The sequence below is a fragment of the Culex pipiens genome, chromosome 3 (genome assembly GCF_016801865.2).
Source record: "Culex pipiens pallens isolate TS chromosome 3, TS_CPP_V2, whole genome shotgun sequence".
NCBI lineage: Eukaryota > Metazoa > Arthropoda > Insecta > Diptera > Culicidae > Culex > Culex pipiens.
Window position 1 is genome coordinate 75,053,198 of NC_068939.1, and position 24,103 is coordinate 75,077,300.

The window sequence follows — 24,103 nt, forward strand, 5'->3', positions numbered from 1 at the left end:
CCATGTTTTTACAGCCTCTTTTTAATTTTGTTGCATTTTTCTCACATTTTTCACTCTAGAATGTAACCATTATCCTTTAAATTGTTTAAAAATGCTTAGAGGCATAGTCTAGGATAAAACAAAAATTATTGCATACTTATTTTTACAAATAATAAAGAATTTTTTTGCGAAAAACACAGCCAAAGTTGAACCCACAAAAAAATACATTTTTTAAACATTGAAAAAGTCGCTTAAAACAAGTCACACTTCCAACCCTAAAGTTTTCTTGAATTTCAAGAGTTCTTCTCTCCAATGTTTTTTTTAATCGAAAATTGGTTGAAAATTGAATGTTGGGGGATTTTTTTTATTGAAGCCCGCTCAGAGGCGGGGTTGGGTTGTAGAAGGTTAATAATGCAAATTGTTTATTACATTGTTTCTATGTTCCTATTGTTGCCAAGATAACGCATGCATGCTATCTTGTGATACGTCCTGGCTGCTTTAAAATGTCTAAAATTGTGCTCCACTCCCTCCAACCTCGACAGGATTAAAAAACTTAAATTTCTAAAATGCTTCAATTTATTTCATATTTTGCATTTCAAGTTAACATGATATTTACACCCAATTCATAACAAACGTCCCACTCTTAAACCTTCACGTAACATTTTTACCTATTTCACTGTTCCACATTTTTGCTTCAATGCCATGCAGCGTTCTCAATGTTAAACCCTCTTTACCTGTTTAGCATTGAAAAGGTGCCACGAAACCACCATCAGCGTTTTTTTTTTTTTTTTTTGCTGGTCACACTGCAGCACAATTTAGTGCTGATCATCCAAAAGTATTTGAATGTAACGTAAGAAAGTGTTCCTTTTGGAATCACCATGAACACAAAAATTAGATGATGTTCAGCTGATAAAAACCATAAAATTTGCGTGCTCAACTTAAGTTAAGCCTTTTCCAATGGCTATGATTTATGCGTTTAAGGTTTCCATGTCATGCGATCATATATTTCCGCTTGAAATTGGCCTTATTTATGGCATTGCTTTCAGTTTTAATTTATAGGTTGAATAGTTCAAAATTTTATAGCCCAATTAGTTTAAACAGAAATTTCTCTTTCATTCGTGATGTTTTTTGCGTTTAATGTTATGAATTCAAGCCTCATTACTCTCCTAATAGAAATTGCAGATTAATCAATGTTGATAGCCATAAAATCTTTTCCCAACCGATAACTCGCTAATAGAAATCAAACTTTAGAAAATCGCAAATCACCCATCAAATACTAATGATGCCATTTTCCTTTCCATTTCTTTTCCACAGGTGAGTTGCTGCGGCCCGTTTTCACGCACTTCAATCATTGCCGTTTCGTCATTAAGTTTGCAATGTTAGCTTGCTCGCAATTGAACGTAATAAACGACCATAGGAAATCTAGCATATCTACTTGCCCACCAGCCCCGCGCACACTTTTGGGTAACTATTCGTGCATTTTCCGCTCCATTTACGGCGAGTAACTTTTTTTGCGCACCAACCTTGCAAACCTTGTTTGTGAATGTGTTTGTATGTATGTATGTATGTATGTATGTATGATCCCCATACCCGCAGGCAACTTGGTCCTGGAACACATGTGAGCGCTAGGTGAACAATTCGATCATCTTTTACTCCGTAATCTGTACACCCACGTGCATAAGTTTTTTTGCACGAATTTTAGTGCTACAAATACCGGCGCATATATCAAAATGGTTTCCCTCTTCCCTCCCCAAGCGCCAGAAATTTGTAGCGGGTGTAGGGACACTTTGCATAGACGCCCTTGCTCCCATCACGTCACTGAGGGTATGGAGCGACGAGAAATTAATAAGCATGCCCCCCCAGTCGAACCTTCATTAGAGAAGCAGGCAATCCACAACTCACAGCGAACGACCAAGGGAACACCCTACCGCGTATATAATATGGTTGGCGTAGTTGTCTTCAGTGAAATGTATGAATGTCAGAGTGGATGTAAGAGTTATTTGAAAATAATAATGGAAAGCTCTCACCAAACAACGGAGTCTTCACATCTGAGACGAGCTTCAAAAATGTTCATCTTGAAATTTTAAGTTTAAATCTTCAATCTTGAGTTGCTCTACTTCTCCGTCCGCGGTTCCTGGTACTTTTCCCGCGATCCATCCAAGATGCTCTTCTCAAGCGGCTCCTTATATCCATGCTTCCGCTGGGCCTTCAGAGGTGTTGAGACATTCTTGATCCAGAACTTGATGGCTATCGGCATTCGGCACAATTCCGGCATTAAGCTGCCGTAACGCGAATGTAGGCACTTATCCGTTTGATGGAAATCTTATCGAACACACGCGACGAAATGGCCGGAGGTTTGGACATTTCCTTTTACAGAACGGATTAAGCATTTTCCACCAGGCGCACACCGAGTTTAAGACCAATCACAAGCCGTACAAACTTATTTGTCGGAAAAAAACATTTTAATTTTTACTCAAACATACAAAAACGGAAAGCTCCATAAAAATGACACGAGCAGAAAAATTTACGTCCAGCCTGCCACCTTGTTTGTGAATGTGTTTGTGTGAGAAAAGTCGTAAATGTTTGTTTACAGTTGGAAAACGCAACACCTTAAATTCGTTTTCGTAAAGGAAAGGCGCCGACACGGCGAAGAAAATTTGCCTTCTCCGCCGCTGCACTCCTGTTTGGTGGAAATCATCATTCATGCTCCAATAATGGTGTGAGTGTTAACGCCACGTTGCACGAACACAAATGCACACGTGTTGGAGATTGGGTGACATTGTAGTGTGCTAACGATGAAAATGAGGTGTTTTATGGGGGTGATCCGTAAGTGTCACTTTTGATGGAATAGGTGCAAACAAATCAATTTTTGTCTCCCATTCAAATAACAAATTTGTCAACAATTATTTTACAGATTGCCTCAACAGATTTCCATTTCCAACAAATTGATAATTGACAGATGTAATTGTAATATATTTGATTTGTTAAAGATATCATAAGCTGACAGTACATAGGTGAATACAGAACTTCGCAATTTTCGTTTTTTTTTAATCGAACCAATACTTCCTGAGATAACGTGAGTGGAAAAAACAGGGCTAATGTATGATTGTAGGCTTTTTTCCTGCAACCTGAAGCCCATTCAAAAGATAAATAAAAAAAAATCGCAGGATTTTTTTCAGTTTTCCGAAAATATTTTGTGCAGGTTACTTTTCCTTCATAAAATATTGTAAGCTGCAAAAAATTTTACATTTTTGGAAAAATTTCGCCAAAAAAGATTTGTTTTGTATGGAAATTGTCCACGAGAGTGGGAGAGGGTTGAGTGTCCACGTGGTTTATGGATGCTCCCATCATAACCTACAACTTTGCCGAAGACACTAAATCGATCAGACAATTATTTTATTCAATTACAGATTTTCGAAAAATTTTAGCCTTATATCGGAAAAAAAACTATGAATGCAAAATGGCTTCTTTGGACATAAGGAATACATGGACAGTGTTTTATTCAAATAAAAAAAATCAAAGGAAGGTCGATTTGCGAAAACATATGCGATAACTTTTTAGCAAAATTTGTATAAATAGAAGATAATGTTTTTTCAATTCTTTTGTGAAATTGCTTACTTATTACCCGTCATTCTCGAACAACGAAACGGCCTACACTTTATCGCAAAAAAACATAATATTAGTTCATGCAACAAGTTGCAAAAGGAGTATTTTTTCAAAACCAGTCGTACATTTATCCTACAAGGTTCGCGGAGTTGGGTAAATGCGACGAGTGCTGAAAAAAATAAGTTTTGCAACGAATTGCATATAACATTTTTTGCAAATTCGAAAACACCCTTTGAGTTGAATTATAAGTCAAATGTTCTTGTATTTTGTTAATTAACCGTTTGAATGAAATAATGTTGAAATGTATTACTTTTCGAAACAAGTGCTGGAAAGTTTAACTTTTCAGCATCCATTACAGTGCTGAAAAGTAGAACTTTTCAGCATTTATTTTGAAAAGTGTTACTATTCGATTCTGTTATTTTTGGTACAGAAAAGTAGGCTTTTTCTTCGTTTAAGAATGACAGGAATAGTTTATAGTAGTTTCACGACGGATATGCAAAATAGTAGTTTATGCAACAAGTTGCAAAAAGAGGATTTTTTCAGCACGAGTCGTAAATTTATCCAACGAGGTTCACCGAGTTGGATAAATACGAAGAGTGCTGAAACATCAAGTTTTGCAACGAGTTCCATACAACATTTTTTGCAATTCCGAAAAACACCCATCGAGTGAAATTTTAAGTCAAATTTTCATGTATTTTGTCAATAAATCGTTTAAATCAAAAAAATATTGAAAAGTGTTACTTTTCGAAACAAGTGCTGAAAAGTTCAACTTTTCAGCACCCATTTCAGTGCATTTATTTTGAAAAGTGTTGCCATTCGATTCTGTTTTTTTTTTTTTGGTACAGAAAAGTAGGCTATTTCATCGTTCAAGAATGACAGGAAAAATAAGTAGTTTCACGAAGGAATTGCAAAAAAATATTTTTTGCAATTCCGTCGTGAAACTACTTACTTTTCCTGTCATTCTTGAACGACAAAATAGCCTACCTTTTTGCACCAAAAATAACAGAATCGAATAGAAACACTTTTCAAAATTAATGCTGAAAAGTTCTACTTTTCAGCACTGAAATGGGTGCTGAAAAGTTGAGGGGAGGCGGAGTCTTGTCGCAAAAAGAACGATACACGCCTGTGGATCCGTTGACGAAACCGCAAGGTTTAAGAGGGCCACATTATAAGGTGTTACGTCGATTCCGTTTTTTTTTTTTCGTATTTATCCAACTCGGTGAACCTCGTTGGATAAATGTACGACTCGTGCTGAAAAAATCCTCTTTTTGCAACTTGTTGCATAAACTACTATTTCAGCATCTTTTTGTGCCTAGATTTTAACATTTTGGCACTTGCATCGAAAAGTAATATTTTTCGATACTGTTTTGAAGTTTAACACTTTTTTTGACACCTAATAGCATTCAAACAGGGTCCCAAGTAACCGTGGGACTGTATATGGTAGCTTTAAATCCCCTTTATATCAACATATAAAGTTTGCCTATAGAGTTTCAAAACTTTATATTAACTTTATACGCATGGTGGTAAAATTGAGTGGCGACGGGTAGAGTTGATATAAAGTTATACCGCGGTAAAACGTCAAAATACTACCTTACCGACAGTATTTGAAATAGAAAAAAAAGCTTTGCGCGCAGCTCTCTCTCTCTTGGGAGAGTGCTTTTCACGCTGGGACGACGGGTTTTGAAAGCTTGTTTGTGTTTTTTTGCTGTGTTGTGCTTTATTCGAGATTCTAAACTGCGTGTTGATTTGATGTTCTGAGATATTTCACCTAGATGCCCTGCGCCAACCGTCTCGTCCGTCCTGAAATATGTTTACATGGATGATTTTTGTCGATAGAGTCTTCCTTCAGTTATGCAGGAAAAACTAACTTAATCCACCTATGTGGTTGGTGCCTTCCTCACTCTTTTCCAACTAGAGGTGGGCAAAAAAAGAGCGAGCCGCTCAAAGAGCCGGTTCACTTAAAAGAGCGAACGAACCATGGCTCACAAAAAAAGAACCGCGGTTCTTTTTTAAACTCCGGTCTTTTGAAAGAACCGTTTCAAGATGGCATGATTTTTGTTATAAATATAATTTATCGACGTAAAAAAAATATAATTTGTTTTTGAGAAATGAAAATGCAGTTTGAAATATTTCAATCCTTATAAAAATTAATCCCAAATCCCCACCGAAATACAAATTTGATTGAAATTCTCAAATTTGCATAATTTTTAAAATATTACCAAAAATCTACTGAATAGTTAAGGGATTTTGGAAAAAAAACCTTATGTCCGATTAAACCTAAGCGTTTATAGACTTTATCGATTAAATCGGAATTTAAAAATGAGTTCACATAATAGTTTCTCCAAATAAATATTAGCATTAGTTCACTTCTTGAAGAAATAAACGCAATTTTAAAATTAATATCAATTTGTCCAGCATCCTAGATGATGTTTAGGATGTTTAGATGTTCAGGTTCGAATAGAAATCTTGACATAGAGACCACCAAGACCTATGATTTTCAAGGGCATCTTCTCGTTTTCAGTTTTATTTTTTTTTATCAAATAATTTATAAAAGTCCAGTGAAAAATAACTTATAAAATCACACGATTCTTTAAAAAAAACCTTTTCATCAAAATTTTGAAAAAGAGCGAAAGAGCCGTTCAAAAGAGCGGCTCTTTTTAATGAGCGAACGAAAATGAGCGGCTCCTTAAAAAGAGCGGCTTTGCCCACCTCTATTTCCAACAATGGGTGATATGTGATATGATGGGTTTGGACACAAATTTCGTCTGATTTCGTTAAGTTCCGGATTACAAAAAACACACATATCACTCAAGGGCTCATAAGTGGCATCTTAAGTGGTCACAGCTTGAGACAGGGTTGCCAGATCGTCAATGTTTTAGACTCGTTGGAGAGGTCTTTTGATTACCTAACCAACGATGGGTCGGATGATGGATCCGGACATAGTTTACATACATTTATGTGAGATCCGGCTACAAAAAAGTACATAAATATCACTTAAGTGGTCAGAACTCGAGACAGGGTTGCCAGATCGTCAATGTTTTAGACTCATTGGAAAGGTCTTTCGATTACCTAACCAACGATAGGTCGGATGATGGATGCGGACATTGTTTACATACATTTAAGTGAGATCCGGCTACAAAAAAGTACATAAATATCACTTAAGTGGTCAGAACTCGAGACAGGGTTGCCAGATCGTCAATGTTCTAGACTCGTTGGAAAGGTATTTCGATTACCTAACCAACAATGGGTCGGATGATGGATCCGGACATTGTTTACATACATTTAAGTGAGATCCGGCTACAAAAAAGTACATTAATGTCACTTAAGTGGTCATAGCTTGAGACAGGGTTGCCAAATCTTCAATGTTTTAGACTCGTTGGAAAGGTCTTTTGATTACCTAACCAACGATAGGTCGGATGATGGACCTGGACATAGTTTACATACATTTAAGTGAGATCCGGCTACAAAAAAGTACATAAATATCACTTAAGTGGTCAGAACTCGAGACAGGGTTGCCAGATCGTCAATGTTTTAGACTCGTTGGAAAGGTCTTTCGATTACCTAACCAACGATGGGTCGGATGATGGATCCGGACATTGTTTACATACATTTAAGTGAGATCCGGCTACAAAAAAGTACATTAATGTCACTTAAGTGGTCATAGCTTGAGACAGGGTTGCCAGATCTTCAATGTTTTAGACTCGTTGGAAAGGTCTTTTGATAACCTAACCAACGATAGGTCGGATGATGGACCCGGACATAGTTTACATACATTTAAGTGAGATCCGGCTACAAAAAAGTACATAAATATCACTTAAGTGGTCAGAACTCGAGACAGGGTTGCCAGATCGTCAATGTTTTAGACTCGTTGGAAAGGTCTTTCGATTACCTAACCAACGATGGGTCGGATGATGGATCCGGACATTGTTTACATACATTTAAGTGAGATCCGGCTACAAAAAAGTACATTAATGTCACTTAAGTGGTCAGAACTCGAGACAGGGTTGCCAGATCGTCAATGTTCTAGACTCGTTGGAAAGGTATTTCGATTACCTAACCAACAATGGGTCGGATGATGGATCCGGACATTGTTTACATACATTTAAGTGAGATCCGGCTACAAAAAAGTACATTAATGTCACTTAAGTGGTCATAGCTTGAGACAGGGTTGCCAAATCTTCAATGTTTTAGACTCGTTGGAAAGGTCTTTTGATTACCTAACCAACGATAGGTCGGATGATGGACCTGGACATAGTTTACATACATTTAAGTGAGATCCGGCTACAAAAAAGTACATAAATATCACTTAAGTGGTCAGAACTCGAGACAGGGTTGCCAGATCGTCAATGTTTTAGACTCGTTGGAAAGGTCTTTCGATTACCTAACCAACGATGGGTCGGATGATGGATCCGGACATTGTTTACATACATTTAAGTGAGATCCGGCTACAAAAAAGTACATTAATGTCACTTAAGTGGTCATAGCTTGAGACAGGGTTGCCAGATCTTCAATGTTTTAGACTCGTTGGAAAGGTCTTTTGATAACCTAACCAACGATAGGTCGGATGATGGACCCGGACATAGTTTACATACATTTAAGTGAGATCCGGCTACAAAAAAGTACATAATTATCACTTAAGTGGTTATAACTCGAGACAGGGTTGCCAGATTATCAATGTTTTGGACTCGTTGGAAAGGTCTTTCAATTACCTAACTAACGATGTATAACATGATGATGTTTGGTTCAGTTTACTGTCATTTATTCAACTTCCGAAAATATGCGAAAACACATTTTTATACATAACTTTTGAACTACCTATCGAAACTTCAAACAATTCAATAGCACCGTATGGGACCCTAAACCAAGTCGAATGCGACTGGTTTGGTCAAAATCGGTTCAGCCAGTACTGAGAAAACTGCGTGACATTATTGGTCACATAGACACACACATACACACACACATACACACACACATACACACACACATACACACACACATACACACAGACATTTGTTCAGTTTTCGATTCTGAGTCGATATGTATACATCAAGGTGGGTTTTCGAGCTTTAAATAAAAAGTTCAATTTTAGAGCAGGATTATAGCCTTACCTCAGTGAGGAAGGCAAAAAAGAATACACTAGCCAGGTTAAAACAAAGTATTTATTCATCAATACACTTCAAACCTTTATAAAATATTGACAATCTTCACAATATTCATCGACGAACGGGCCAGGGCACGGAGCGCTGACTGCGCACCCGGTCCCGGGGTCTTAGTGCAGTTTCCGCCGGCGGCACGCAGCTTCAGGTGCAGCGCGGTGATTCCGAGGGACTTGCACTTTCCGCCGCTACAAAATGTAATTTTCCGCGGCCACATAGCAGAGTAGGGCGAGCCTCGTCACGATCAGCCTTGACCTTCATGCCGCCGGTGCCCCGCCAGATAGTTGCTTACCCAAAAGATCCGTAACGTGGACGAAGGTATCGTTGAAGCTGGCGTAGACGTTTGCCACTCCGAACACGAGTACGTCCGTACAAAACCTGGACCTCCTCTAAACGATTTTTCCTGCATCAACAAAAATACCACCAAATACTGCCAAACTTTCTTTACCCTCACTAATGTTGAGTTAGTGTTTTGAAACATTTAAAGAAATGTCAAAGTGTGATATAACTTTAAAAGCTTACTTTACATTGATATATAAAGCTTACCATTAATGCTTCGAAACATTATTGAGCTAAATGCTTTGAAACTTTAATTGGCTGTTCTATATGTCATTATACAGTAGGTAATAATGTTTCAAGCTACAAATGTTTCGAAACATTGGGAAAGACTATTTAAAGTGTCATAGCATCAGGAAAGTTTATTTAGAGTGGATTTAGAGTTTTGATTTAGTGCTTCTGGTTACTTGGGGTAACAACAGTTCACAGAAAAAAATCCAAAACAAAAGGTGTTTTCGGCACCCTTGGTGAACTCGTGCTGAAAAAACCTTCTTTCTTTTCATAAACTAGTTTTTGGCATTTTTGTTTTTAAAATACTAACTTTTGCTGACATTCTGCATCCAAAAAATAATAGTGCAGATAAAACCACTTTAGCCAGGGTTGCCAGGTTTCCAGGAAAATCTGGAAATGCAAAATTGTTATAGTGTCAACCAGAATACAGATTAATTATTCTTTGTGCCATATTTTGCCAGATTTCGACAAAAAAATTTCTTGTCGTTTTCAAAAAACTAAATATTTACTAAATTTTTCGTATTTTAATTAAACTCGTTCATTTCAAACAAAAAGTTGTATGAAATTGTCCGAAAATTAAAATTCTGGCACAGAGAAAGATTAATCTCTATTCTGGTTGACACTTTAAAAATATTGCATTTGCAGATTTATCTGGCAACCCTGATTATTGCACTGAAAATCCTATTCAAAGGTGTTTTTGGAATTGAAAAAATGCTGTGTTCAACCCGTTTTACTCAACTTAAGGAGCTATTACACTACGGCAATCAAACAAACAAACTCGCACTTCAGCCACAATTCAGCCTGCATACATCTTGCCTTGTTTGCGAGTTTGCCGCAAACAAGTTTGCGAGTTTGGCAAACTGTCAAACACGAAACAGTGCGAGTTTGTTTGTTTGCGGTAGTGTAATGGCTCCTTTAGCAGATAAATGTACGAAAAGTGCTTGATAAAAATCATTTGCAATTTTCTGTATAAACTACTATTAAATTCTAGATTCTTCTAATTTATGTATTCATAGAACAAAAATAGGGTTAAATTGGACAAGATTTGATATTATGATAGATTTCTTTGTTTACTAACGTGCATATACAGAAGGATGAAGATTTTCTTTTCTTTTATGTAATTTTATAATATTTTTTGTAGCAAGGTAGGATATCAAAAAAGATATGAATTTACTCTACTGCCAAATTTTTTTCGAAAATGTTTATTTTTCCCTTGTTCAGGAGGTAATTTTGAGCAGTTTTAGTTCTACAAAAAACTTTATTTGTCTTGTTTTATGTTTTTCTTGTTTTATTTTTAGTATTTTAAATTGCATTTATCTTGTTTAGTTGATATTTGTTTTTGGTAGTATTTGGCCTATTCTACCACCTCCTATCATTAAATTTTGCATTTCTGATTTCTTCATGTTTGTAAAGCAACTTTTTCTATTTTGTGCTTGTTTTTCAAAATTTCTGCTCTAGAATGGCACCATTATCATTTAAATTGTAAAAAAAATGCGTAGAGGCATAGTCTGGGACACTACAAAAATTACTGCATACTTCTTTTTACTTAAAATATAGGAAATGTTAATAGAAAACACCGCCAAAGTTGACCCCTTAAAAAATTACATTTTTACAAACATTGGCAAAGTCACTTAAAGCAAGTCAAACATCCAACCCTAAAATGTTCAAAAATTTTAAGAGTTCTTCTTTTAAAAGCTTTTGAAACATCAAAAATTGGTTGAAAATTAATTTTTGGCGATTTTTTACATATTTTCTGACACAAAATCTGCCAACATAACCAAATGTAATTTGCCAAGACATTTTTATTGTGTAACCCAAGCCATTCGAATATTAAGTTGGTTATTAAAATGCAACCAAACTGTTGGCATTTTCCACACCAATTTGTGTTCGTAGCTTAATGTCATTTAAAAGTTTCCGCAAATTATCAGAAATAAATCCTCCCTGTCACCTTTTTCGATTAGCAGCCTCAAGGCATATTTATTCGCGTACCGCGAATGTACTCACTCGGTAGCCAATCTAAAATGTCAAGAACTACTGGTTCCGCTGAGCTATCCATAAATATTCACCTTTTGTGTGACATTTTGCCCAAGATTCTTGCTCCTTTTTTCTCATAAGCCTACACACCGGACCGTAAAATATTGAAATTCGGTTGCAACTGCGAAAGCATTTTCCACGTGGTCAGATTTCCACGCTGCGCACGCGCACCGTGCAATTCCACAAATGCAGCGGAAAAGTGCTTTGTTTTTCCTTATCTGTGAAACAGTGTGCGTGTGTGTGTGCGTGGACCACCTGCAAATTGGTTAACCAAGCGGAAAATTGCGCTTCCATTCTATCAGGAAATCATGCCACGTGGTTGCCCACCTGGAATTGTCGATTTCCGGTTGGGGCCCATTCCGTGGCTGTTTTTCCCACTGATGAGAAATTTTCCGACCTTTTCCATCACGTGAAAACCCGGTACGATAATGCACTTCGTTAATGTGATGTGTTCAGTCAAGCGAGAATGTGTTGATTTTGGGCAACCAGGCGAGCAGAATTGATAAGGAGGCGTTTGGAGGGAGAAAAAAAATGCAGGGGAAATTGGGTGGAAAATTTTTGGGACTCCGCTGCTCGGTCATGCGTAAAAGGGCGCGAGCAATCACCCCTCATAGAGTGACGGGGGAAACAGATGTCAATGTGAGTGATGACTGTCACTTGCAGCGTAGTGGTAGTGATGTGAACTGGGGGTGATCACTTTGGCAAAATACATAACAAATGGGTCATTCCATCTGAAGCGGAACAGCATTTGAAAATTACCCTCTCCGATCCTGCTCAAATTTGGCAGGGCTGTTGATACTATCAAAACATGCAAGAATCCCGAATTTCATCCAAATCGGACCACCCCCTCCATTTTTGTACCTCCCCAAAACATCGACTTTTTGGCGATTTTTGAGCGAAACCCCTATCTTCAAACGACGAAAAATCTTAGAGGGTCGGTCTTAGACTCAATTTTGAAGGAAATTGGACGTAGAATCCATTTCCGTGATCAAAATTTTGATTAATTTATTTTTTCTACCTGTATTGCGCAATTGAAAACTTTAAACGGCCGTATCTCAAAACACCCCATCTTATTTTTTTGATTTGACCTCACCATCGTATTCCCCGTCCAATTTTACATAAGAATCACTTATCGACAGAAATGAATATGTTTCGTTCCAGAGATATCGAATTTTAAAGTTTTGATTTTTTGAGATTACCTACATCAGCTTCATTCGCCGCATCTGCTGGAAGCACACAGGCGGGCTGATCAATAACTGCTACCTGATCATTTATTGAAATAATAATTCATCATAAATAATCTATATCACTTTGAGCAAAAATTAACTGTATAACTGTAGGAAACAGGAGTTTAATCGCAAATGTTTATCTGCTCAAAAAAGATACGGCCGTTTAAAGTTTTCAATTGCGCAATGCAGGTAGAAAAAATAAATTAATCAAAATGTTGATCACGGAAATGGATTCTACGTCCAATTTCCTTCAAAATTGAGTCTAAGACCTACCTTCTAAGATTTGTGGTTCCTGAGCTATCGCCGTTTGAAAATAGGGGTTTTGCTCAAAAATCGCCAAAAAGTCGATGTTTTGGGGAGGTACAAAAATGGAGGGGGTGGTCCGATTTGGATGAAATTCGGGATTCTTGCATGTTTCGATAGTATCAACAGCCCTGCCAAATTTGAGCAGGATCGGAGAGGGTAATTTTCAAATTTGCACTTTTTCGTACACAGTTGAGATGGAATGACCCAAATGTGTTAACAGTTTTTTTAGTTTTGTTTGCATTTTTCACAGAATATTTTATCTTTATCAAAATTATACTTTTTTTTTTCTTGTTCGAAATTTTTTATTACATTTCACCAATTCTAACATGAAGTATTCAAATTATTTAATTAAATAACAAATTGGAAAATGATGTAATAATAAACTATTTCACAATCTCTCCACACCTCATTTCGCTCCATTTAATCCACCAATGCTCATTTATCAAACAGCATGAGCATTCGCTCTCCACCCTCTTTCTTCCACCCCCACCAACAAAAATCCGCGCGCGCTAAATGAAATTAATCGAAAGAAAATGTTTTGACACCTCTTTTCACCACCTGGCACCCACAACAACGCACATTGTCTTTCTTCAGCTTTCCCATTTATGCTGAGCTGAAGCTGAATGCCATAACATGATCGCGATAGCGAAAAAAGTGGATTAAAATTAAAAAAAAAGATTATGAAAGCATGGACGAGCTGTGAAAAGTGAAATTAATCAATTTGCAAATGTGAAACACGTAGAGTGGGTGCTATTGTTTGAGAGTGAGCAACAGAACAATGGGCTGACAGCTTTGCAAAGTTTTTTGGCATGAGTGTGTGGGAAAATCTTTGAACGTGTAATGAGTACCGAAAAGGAAATAATTCTTTTGGCAATGTCAAAAAGGTTGATTACACAGTAAAAAATTGTGTAAATTTGGAAGGTGTAGTTTTGGAAGGTAAAATATTACCTCTTTTATGATGTAATTTTACCTCAATTTAGACTGAAAAAGCCACATTACAACAGAAAAGTGGTAAAATTAAACATTTTCAGAGGTAAAATTACACATTTTTTGTGACATAAAAGAAGGGGTACAGATGTAATATTACCATGATTTTTTTTCTGTGTAGTTGAGCGCTTGTTTATGACTCAATTAAACTTCATAATAAAAACTTAGCTGTGAACAATACCACCCAGATCAATTAGAGGTAATTTTGAGTTATCAATATCTCTGCTTATTGATGTTGAATTGCTTCATTGTCCAACTGATTGCATTATTATTGCATTCTCAGCAAAAAAAAGGTCACAAAACAAAACAAAATTGTCGGAATGCAACCAAGTCAATTCGGGTAATTTTTTGAATATTCTTCACACATCTAAATATTTTTTGATGATATTTTTGCAATAATTTGAACAAAACACAAAAAACGCTGAAATTATATATTTCAATACAATTTTAAAATTATTTTCGTAAGATTTTAAATAGTTTGTTATTGTCAATTTACCCCAAAGGCTAACCTTGCCAACCAGACTTCTCTAATGACTGCCGTCGCCGCCCTGCGGAAATAATGATCCATAAATCAGCACGACGGCCACCTTGGGCAAGAAGTGATCTGTTTCTAATGAATTGCTGCAGTACTGTTGGAACAACTGACCACCAGCTTCAAGAGGAGCGGTCAAAGTTGTCAACAGTGATAAAAACGAAAACGTATACAAAATTAATAAAAACAAGAATACAAAAATACGAAAATACAAAAAAAAACAAAAATACAAAAATACAAAAATACAAAAAATACAAAAAATACAAAAATACAAAAATACAAAAATACAAAAATACAAAAATACAAAAATACAAAAATACCAAAAATACAAAAATACAAAAATACAAAAATACAAAAATACAAAAATACAAAAATACAAAAATACAAAAATACAAAAATACAAAAATACAAAAATACAAAAATACAAAAATACAAAAATACAAAAATACAAAAATACAAAAATACAAAAATACAAAAATACAAAAATACAAAAATACAAAAATACAAAAATACAAAAATACAAAAATACAAAAATACAAAAATACAAAAATACAAAAATACAAAAATACAAAAATACAAAAATACAAAAATACAAAAATACAAAAATACAAAAGTACAAAAATACAAAAATACAAAAATACAAAAATACAAAAATACAAAAATACAAAAATACAAAAATACAAAAATACAAAAATACAAAAATACAAAAATACAAAAATACAAAAATACAAAAATACAAAAATACAAAAATACAAAAATACAAAAATACAAAAATACAAAAATACAAAAATACAAAAATACAAAAATACAAAAATACAAAAAAACAAAAAAACAAAAAAAATTAGAGTGTAATCATGTTCTACTAAGTTGTAGGGCAGACAATTAAAAAAATATATTTTTAAACATAAGGGGTTTGCTCATAAACGTCACGAGTTATCGCGATTTTACCCAAAAAAGTTTTGACAAAGTTATTTTTTGTGTTTCTCTTTGTTTCGTCATTCGTGTCTGTCGCGGATGACCTTGAACGGCCATGATCAACGACGACCAACTTTTTCAGAACTTTATTTTCGTAAAATCGCGATAACTCGTGATGTTTAAAGCAAACCCCTTATGTTTACATATCATTTTTTTTGTAATTGTCTGCTCTACAACTGCATAGAATTATTACACTCTAAAAAATATTACACTCTAAAAATTTACCACGCAAAGTTAGAAAAAACACGAAATTTTAAAATGATTTTTTTTGATCTGAATGAAAAAAATTACCTTTCTGTGTTAATGCAGATTTGAAAAAAACATTAAATTTCCCTTAAAATGACAGGTTCCAAAACATTTTACAGTTAAGTGTAATTGTTAATCGGACGTCCAATTTTACAAAAAAGTCCCATATTTCCATATCATTACATTTTCAGGCTGCAAATTATTGAAAAACATGTCTCTTTTCGCATGTTCAAAAATTCAAGGGATCGTACCGCCCTCCGTCACGATATATAAAAAAACGGACTTCGAATTCGTGATCAGGGACAAAAGTTTCCCCTTAGGACAAAGTTTCACGCAAATCAAAAAGGAGTCGGGAAAAATTTTCCCCGATTTTGTGTGAGTTACTAGAGAATTACCCACTTATAAAAATCTAATTTCCAATCTAGTCAAATTACTGTATTAAAACCGCCCAACCTGATGCAAGTGTCGACTCCAAGAGCTCAATTAATCTTCCTGACCTGAATCCACCTGCCACAGTAGATTGTTTCCTCCAACCTGTCCATCCACGGGCATAGATCATCGGCAACTTACTTCACACTCTTTAGACTGTCATTTTCCATAATAAATCACCGTAGATTACATCTTGCATGGAAGCAATTCTGCCCTACAACTCTACCCTTAATATCTAGGCTATCGGCGTATTTTGATCGGTTGGATCTAATAGAGCGATTGTCTCTCCAAACTTTTGAGCCATTTAAGTAAGCGGGTTTCCGAGATGAATTTTTCACCAGACTTGGTCTCACTGACCTACTCAACTCAAAGTGCCAGTGACATAGCATAGCAGGCTGTGCAATCCAGGTTGCACGTCGTCGTGTTTGTGACTAGTTTAGCCCAAAATCACCATGCGTCTACGCAGCACAACCACGACGACGTGTGCCAAGTGGTCCTGCCAAGGCCTGCTATGCTCGGCGAAGGTAAACGCAGATCATCGGAACGCGAGGTGGCTACTGCGATCGAAGTCGCTACCAAACGACGATGAGTTTCTCATATTTCACAGCCAGTTAAGGGGGCCAATCAAAGGCCCATCTGAGAGCGCAGCAAAAAGCAAGGCGGCGCGCGGCTTGTGGCCTTTACTCAAAAGGTGATGATCCTCTTGAAACACATACATTTCATGAATGATGATCAGCAGGTCGATGGCGCTTTAAACGGCCAAGAGGAGCGAGGGAACCTCCTGAAGTATGCTGATTTGAGGAGGAAGATGAGTTTGAAGATTTTTGAACTTTGCCTAAAAATAACTCTGCGGTCCGTTATTTGGAGGGTTCACGCAGACCAGGTCAAGGTTGAATTGATTTACGCTAAATTGAACTGGTACTTTTGACTGTGAAACTTCAGTGGGCCGGCAGCGAAATTATGGCAAAGTACATAATTTCCATTTGAATTTCATGATTTGTACTTTATGTAATTTTTCATTGTAATAATACAACTGATGAATATATCCTAATATTGACATCACTAATTCTATCTTTTTTTTTCTTCATTTCCAGGTTCGTTTACAACTTTATATATGACCCACAGCTTAGCAGCTGTGTCCAATGAGTTTGATAAGTATAATGAAGGAATCTGGGAAACCAAATCCCAATTCAGCTGTTTCCATGCTTTTAGTGACAAATCACCTGATAGAGAGACTCCTGTGTGCAGTCATGCGCGATGAAAAATGAATGTTTTCATACCAAGAGCTCAGGAAGAGTCCCAGTTGAAAAATAAAATAACATTCCCACCAACATTCCGGAATGGCATAAGAACTTTTAAATTATTCACACCTTGGCAAGCATATCCGGGCCCCAATTACGGCACACGAGCCCCCAAAAGTATGCAACACTTGAGATTCCGATGCTCACTGGAGCAGAAAATTGGAGAAGACTGCACCAGGATTCAAGGACTTCGAGCCGGTACAACTCCAACCGGGCCAGACATGCTGGAGCTTCCGGGTATGACACCAAGGTCGCAAAATCCTCCTAACCATAATGAGGTCCTAGCTGCCGGGAATTCTCATTCTTACCCGATTGACGTAAATGGTTCGAGCCCCCCAGTAGATTGAATCCCGTGGGGCCACGCTCGAACGAGCAGTGGAGTCCTAGAATCCGGAACTACCCTCGGCCACGATCTGACCTCCTGGCCGTTCCGAAATCAAATTATTCACGCTTGGCTGAATTTTCCCACACTAAAAATGCTCGGAATGTGCCGCAAACAAAAACACCCCTTTCAAAAACCAAGGCGCGTGCGCAGAATTTCAAGCACTTCCCCGTTTTTCTGTTGAGGGTGGAAGTTGTCGCGGATTCGGTTGTGCACTGAGTTGTGAACGGAATCGGTGTTTTATGGGCCCGTTTTTAGATGGCTTCGGCGGTGATTTCGATTTGCCAAAGTCAAATAAGACCACATTAGTAGCCACGCGGGTTCACTGAAGCGTGAATGAGGGAATTTTCCGGAACCAAGGTGGCAGGAAAGTCTGGATGAGGTATCTAGGGTTTTTTAAAGAATTTTTCAGGGGACAAAGAATTCTCCTCCGTGAAGACTCCAAGTTCAGTCATGCGTAAAGGTAACTTTCAGATTTGGCGCGAAATTTTTCCAGCTGTGGAAAGAACGACCTTCTGCATGATATGAAGTTGCTAGTGGGACGAGTTTATGTCAAGGGACATAAGCTTTAAAAGATATTTCGAACGGCCTAAATTAATATCAATCTTCTTATAATTTCACCGGAATTGTTATTTAATCAGGGTGACAACTCAAATCCCATTTTCAAATTCTCGACTTTTAACAGACTTTTCCAAAAACTCAAATAATAGGCATTTCTTATCTAAATAATGATTGCAAACAAAAAACTCTTTATAAAAAAAAGTTAATATCAACCAATGAAAAAATCCAAACAAATTTTAAAAAATAACACAATTTACAATTTTTGTAAAAAAATAAACTCAACAACAAACTCCATAAAACATACATTAAAAATGGAAGCACTCATTATTTTGATCCAGAGTAGAAACATAAACATAACATAGTCTTTGAAAAATAATCGAAAGCATTAAAATACTTATAATTCCAATGTTAATTTTTATAACTGGAAACGTATAGTTTTTGATACTTCATTTCAACTGAAAATTAATAAAGATAACTGAATGATCCGTGGGCAATACCGGTCGACATCTTGCTAATTACGGTAGTAGACCCACATAACGTCATGATTCGAAATCCGGACACTTAGTAGCATATTATTTTTGTTACCTATAGCTGGCAAAAAATCATGTAATAAGTTGGAAATGTAGAAATATCATCAGGATTTAGTATAAACAGTCAGTTTTAAGAGAATGCATACAAAATATGTCTTTTCTAACATTTTTTCATCAGAATTTGAAAATTAAAATGACTTGTTGTGCTTCGAATCCCGGACACTGTTAAAAGCTGATTCGAAATCCGGACACTTTTGCTTCGAATTCCGGACACTCGATTTTGCTTATGAATCGCACAAATTTGGACTGAAATGTTAGTGAATGGCATTCTTTAGGTCTCTAATAAGCTGTTAACATCAAAACAATCGATAGTTTATATAAAAAATTGAGAGAATTTAAGGAAATCAAAAACATAAATTTCTGCTTTGCCTTCCCGGTACTTCGGACGCCTATGAAATATTTCAGTTGAAATGTTTCGCATTTTTGCTAAACTTATAATTTTATTTTATTTAATTGTTTTGGCATTAACTACAGCGTTCAAACAAACTTTAAATGAAAGTTGATGTAAGAATTCATCAAATAACACAGTTTTGACATTCATAATGCGAACTTATATCCAAATAATTGATAAAACAAGTTGAAGTGTCCGGGTTTCGAAGCGTCCGGGAATTCGAATCATGACGTTATCTTAACTACAGGGAGTCCTAGGATGATCCTGGACATTTCAAAACATTAACAAAGTAGTCTACCATACTCACTGAAGCTATGCGGTTATGAACAGTGGTAAAAAATCACTGACCTCTTGCTTGTTACGGCGGTAGACCCACCGGTCTTAACTCCAAGGAGTTCTTGGACGACTCAGAACATCTCAATAAGTTGTTACAACAATGCACTGTAGCCTTCCATACTAACTGAAGCAGTCTGGGTAGGATCCGTTTTCAAAATCTTCAAGTTTCGACTTGTTTCTATGGTAAGCCTATTGCACAAACGGTTCAAACGTATAAAGACAAGAGAAGTCATGTTTCAATCATGCTAAAACATATCAGAACTTATAGTTTTTGCTGATACGCGTCGAATGAAGTCAAGATGATCGAAATCCATAATAAAATAAGGATTTTATGAGTGATTTTAGAAATAGCAAAAATACGATTTTTGTACATTTTAACCCAAAATACTCAAACTTCAACAACTTGTAACTTTTGAACCCCGGGGTTTAGAGAGTTCGTCCAGAAGACTTTTTTTCATGTCTCGGCGAGATCTTTCGAATAAAGTTTCTCCCGTTCGTGTACATCCTTGGACCAAATCTGCCCATTCTCCTTTGTAATACCTTAAATCAAAATTTCTTTAATTTACTTTTTTGCTTTCCCAATTTATTTTTCCTGCTTACATGTTTAATGTTTAAGTTTTTAAATTTTTTCATTGAGAACGAACAACGATTAGATTGTATTTTATATTTAAGTTTTCCGAAAACTGATAATCTAGCTTAAACTATAGTAATTTACCCATACTCACAATAAGAAATCAAGATAAACCGTAGGAAAAAAATATATTTGAAATGACTTTATGAATATTTTCCACAAAAAAACCATTGCCACACTCTAGTTGAATCTTTTTTTCAAATATTCAATCAATATTACAACAAAATCATAACTTTATGCTGGCCATAATCGTTAAAATTAAGTTCTATTTTTCCATTAATTTTTCATTAACTTTGTTGATGTTTTTTGTTAAATTTGAAAGATAGATAGATAGATAGATCTTGTTTGATAAACAAAAATAAGTAAAAATCTGTTGATTCATAAAAAATATCCTGAAAATCTGTGTCAAATGCATTCAATATTTTTAGGATTTTTAATGTCTTAAATGGCCTTTTATTTCTGAAATGGATTGAAATAGTGAAAGGAACCTTAAATTTAAAGTAAGTTACTGAGGAAAATTAAAAAAAAGGAACAAGTATGCTTGGGATTTCCGACTTTTCCCGACTTTATGACAAACAATCAAAAATTCCCGACTTTTTCCCATGTTTTCGCGAATTTTGGCGAATTCCCGACTTGAGGGGCCACTCTGTATGTAACGTTTGGACATAATTTAATTTCACTTTGAATCAAACCAACAAAAAACAAAAAAAAAACTGCGATTTTTTGTTAAAATCAATCTTTATGTGGCTTAGAGATATAGCGAGGTATAGAAACGGTGCACTTGATACAAATTTCAGTAAAGTACTTTTCGATTGCCAATTCGATTTTACATTTGAAACTGATTTCAAATAAAGTTGTTGTTCATACTTCTCAATGGCTCAAAAATTAAAAAAAAAAACAAGAAAAAATGGATTTTGAAATTTTTGTTTCGTAAAAAAAAGTTTTTTTTTAAAAAAGGCAAAAAAAAATCTTTTTTTATCGGGATTCCATCAAAAACCAAAACTCAAAAGACATAATCTCGAAAAGCCTAATGTCTTCAGAAGCAGAATTTTTATGGAATTTGGTATTTTGTTCATACGTTTACGATTTTCATTAATTAAGTTCAGGCTAACAAACTGTGTTCTTTTTTTTTGTAATTTTAGGCGAAAGAATTAATGTATGTATGGGTGTAGCCACAAAAGCCGCCACAAAATTAAATTTTCCGACTCAGTTTAACGGGACGCAATGTGTGGTTTCTAATCCCCCTCTCGCATTCTTTCATTGCGGTTGCTTGAGATAACAAAAGAATCTTCGGCGAGTGTTCTTAAACGAGGAAAGGAGAAGGAGTGATAGTTGCTATACCATCTGACATTTTGGAGCAAGAATTATCAAATGATAGTTTTTTTATCACTTATTTACAACACAGTTTCTCGTTAATACATACAACTTTGCCCAAGACACCAAATCGATCCGAAAATTCCTATAAAAGATACAGATTTTCGAATATTTATGTGTATAGACAGCTGAAAAAATGTCACAAAGTTTGAGCTGACAAATTTTGAGAGTTTAAAATTGAATAGAAAAAAGTCCATTTCCGGATTTCGGAGAGAATTTGGTGGTACCCTGGAACCGGTTCCGGATTGGCCACAGTTGGCCGGAACGATCCCAAACAGTCAGGGGTAGTATGTAGTATGCGTATGTAATGATTTACAAAAAATCCGGTTGAAAAAATTGACTAATGTGTTGATTTTACAACAAAAGCTGAAAAAATCATGATTTTCGGATGTTCCGGGTTAACGGAACCGGTGTCCACTTTTGACAAATCATCTCTACGGGAGCTTAAAGTTGAGGTTATTACCCGTCAAATGCAACTGGAAGCAACCCGTTATGTGTTATCGTTCCGGAGATACAGGTCCTCAAAGTCGGGGCCTCAAAAAGGACTTTTTTCGGTTGTAGCAGGTTCCCGGTGGCCAAAGTGCCCAAAACCGGTTCTGCAAGTCGGAATCGCAAAGTAGACATTCTTACCTTTCATTTGCGGCCAAGACATCTAAAATCGGTCAAGATTCCGAATTTTGGCAGCCAAAAACATTTCTGGGTCATATAGACCCGAGTACCATAAGTGTATGTACGAAACGAAGACCATGGCCAGGTTAAATGAAGCTTACATTGCTGATATTATTGTTTACAGCGATAAAGCTTATTTTTCTGAGTACAATGACCGTTTGTACGACCACAAAGAGTTTAAAATGGATTTTTAAATCAATTTTGAAAAATTAACCTCGCGGTCCTTCTTGACAGAAAAGCTCCTACTTGACAACTCGTTCTAAGGAGACCATAGTTGATCCATCGGAAAAATGTTATCTAGTCAAAAAAAAATTTTGCATTAGAATGAAAAAAAGTGATCAGGAATGGTTTTTAACCGTGTTTTTTACCGTTGTACATAAAAATTGACATAGGGCTTTAGTACCCAATTGCTCCAAGGACAACATTGCAATTGACAATCATTACATTACAATCATTTGAATGAGTTTTTTTCCTCAAATTACAAAGTTAGTTGTCTTACAAAAACAAAAATATTATTATTTTATTAATAAATATAATTTAAGAGCAAAATGAGTTTCATATGAAGGGTTTTGTTTCAGGCCCGAAACTGTGTCCTAAATTGTAATTTTGGTCTCGTGGTTTTTGATATCCCGTGACGGTGGAGCGGTACGACCCATTCTATTTTGCATTTGCAGCCTGAAATGGTGATGATATGGAAATTTGGTGTCAAAGTCAAACTTTCATGTAAAATTGGATGCCTGATTTGATTTTGTACCCAAAATTCTGAATTTTTCATTGATCAATACTCGGATTCATGCGACCGAAATTACCCCATAGAACAAAAATTTACGCAAATCGAAGAGAGGTCAGGGCAACTTTTCTCCGATTTCGTGTGAGTTGCCGGAGAACAGCGATGGAAGTATCACCATTAAAAGAAAATCTTTTGACGCTCATCATGAGAAAAAAAACGGAAGGGAACTTGGCTCTCCTCTCTCGCGCTACAGTCAAACCTCGCATAAGAGCGCCTCGCATATGCAACTTTGCATATACGAGTCATTCCACCTGATTCGGTTTTGTCGCAAAATTTGCATATGCGAGGTACAGGGCTTATGGGATTTTGGCTATACAGGAGACATGGCCTATATTTTTATAAAAAATCATCTTAACTATACAAATGTATAGTGTTTTGGAATCGTTATGAAGTCAGCTATACAGCTACACCAAATTTACAAGGTTTACGATGTTCTAGGTCATCCGAAACTTCCTCAAGTTAAGGTCATGTGTTCCCCGTCGTACAAGTATTAGGTAGGCGATTGTGACTGTGGTTTTTGACCTCAAATCATATCCGGATAGGCTCAGGGAGGTTCAGGGACTAGTCTAACGATATGTGGTGATGTTCTAGGTCTTCTGTAGAGTCCCGGGAGTTATGGCCGATGAGTCTACCGCCGTAACAAGATAGAGGTCGGAAGTTTTTGACCTCAGATCATATCCAGATAGCCTCAGGGAGGTTCAGGGACAAGTCTACCGATGTGTGGTGATGTTCTGGGTCTCCTGTAGAGTCCCGGGAGTTACGGCCGGTGAGTCTACCGCCGTAACAAGATAGAGGTCAGTAGTTTTTGACCTCAGATCATATCCAGATAGCCTCAGGGAGGTTCAGGGACTAGTCTACCGATGTGTGGTGATGTTCTGGGTCTCCTGTAGAGTCCCGGAAGTTACGACCGATGGGTCTACCACCGTAACAAGATAGAGGTCAGTAGTTTTTGACCTCAGATCATATCCAGATAGCCTCAGGGAGGTTCAGGGACTAGTCTACCGATGTGTGGTGATGTTCTGGGTCTCCTGT

The 24,103-nt window shown here is 36.3% G+C and overlaps 1 protein-coding gene and 1 pseudogene across 4 annotated transcripts in view; one reads left to right on the plus strand and one right to left on the minus strand.

The window, feature by feature from the left end:
• Positions 1–24,103, plus strand: part of LOC120415757 (probable chitinase 10) — a 219,586-nt gene that overhangs the window by 175,145 nt on the left and 20,338 nt on the right. The window lies entirely within an intron of this gene.
• On the minus strand, positions 8,738–9,630 carry LOC120415758 (40S ribosomal protein S14-like; annotated as a pseudogene).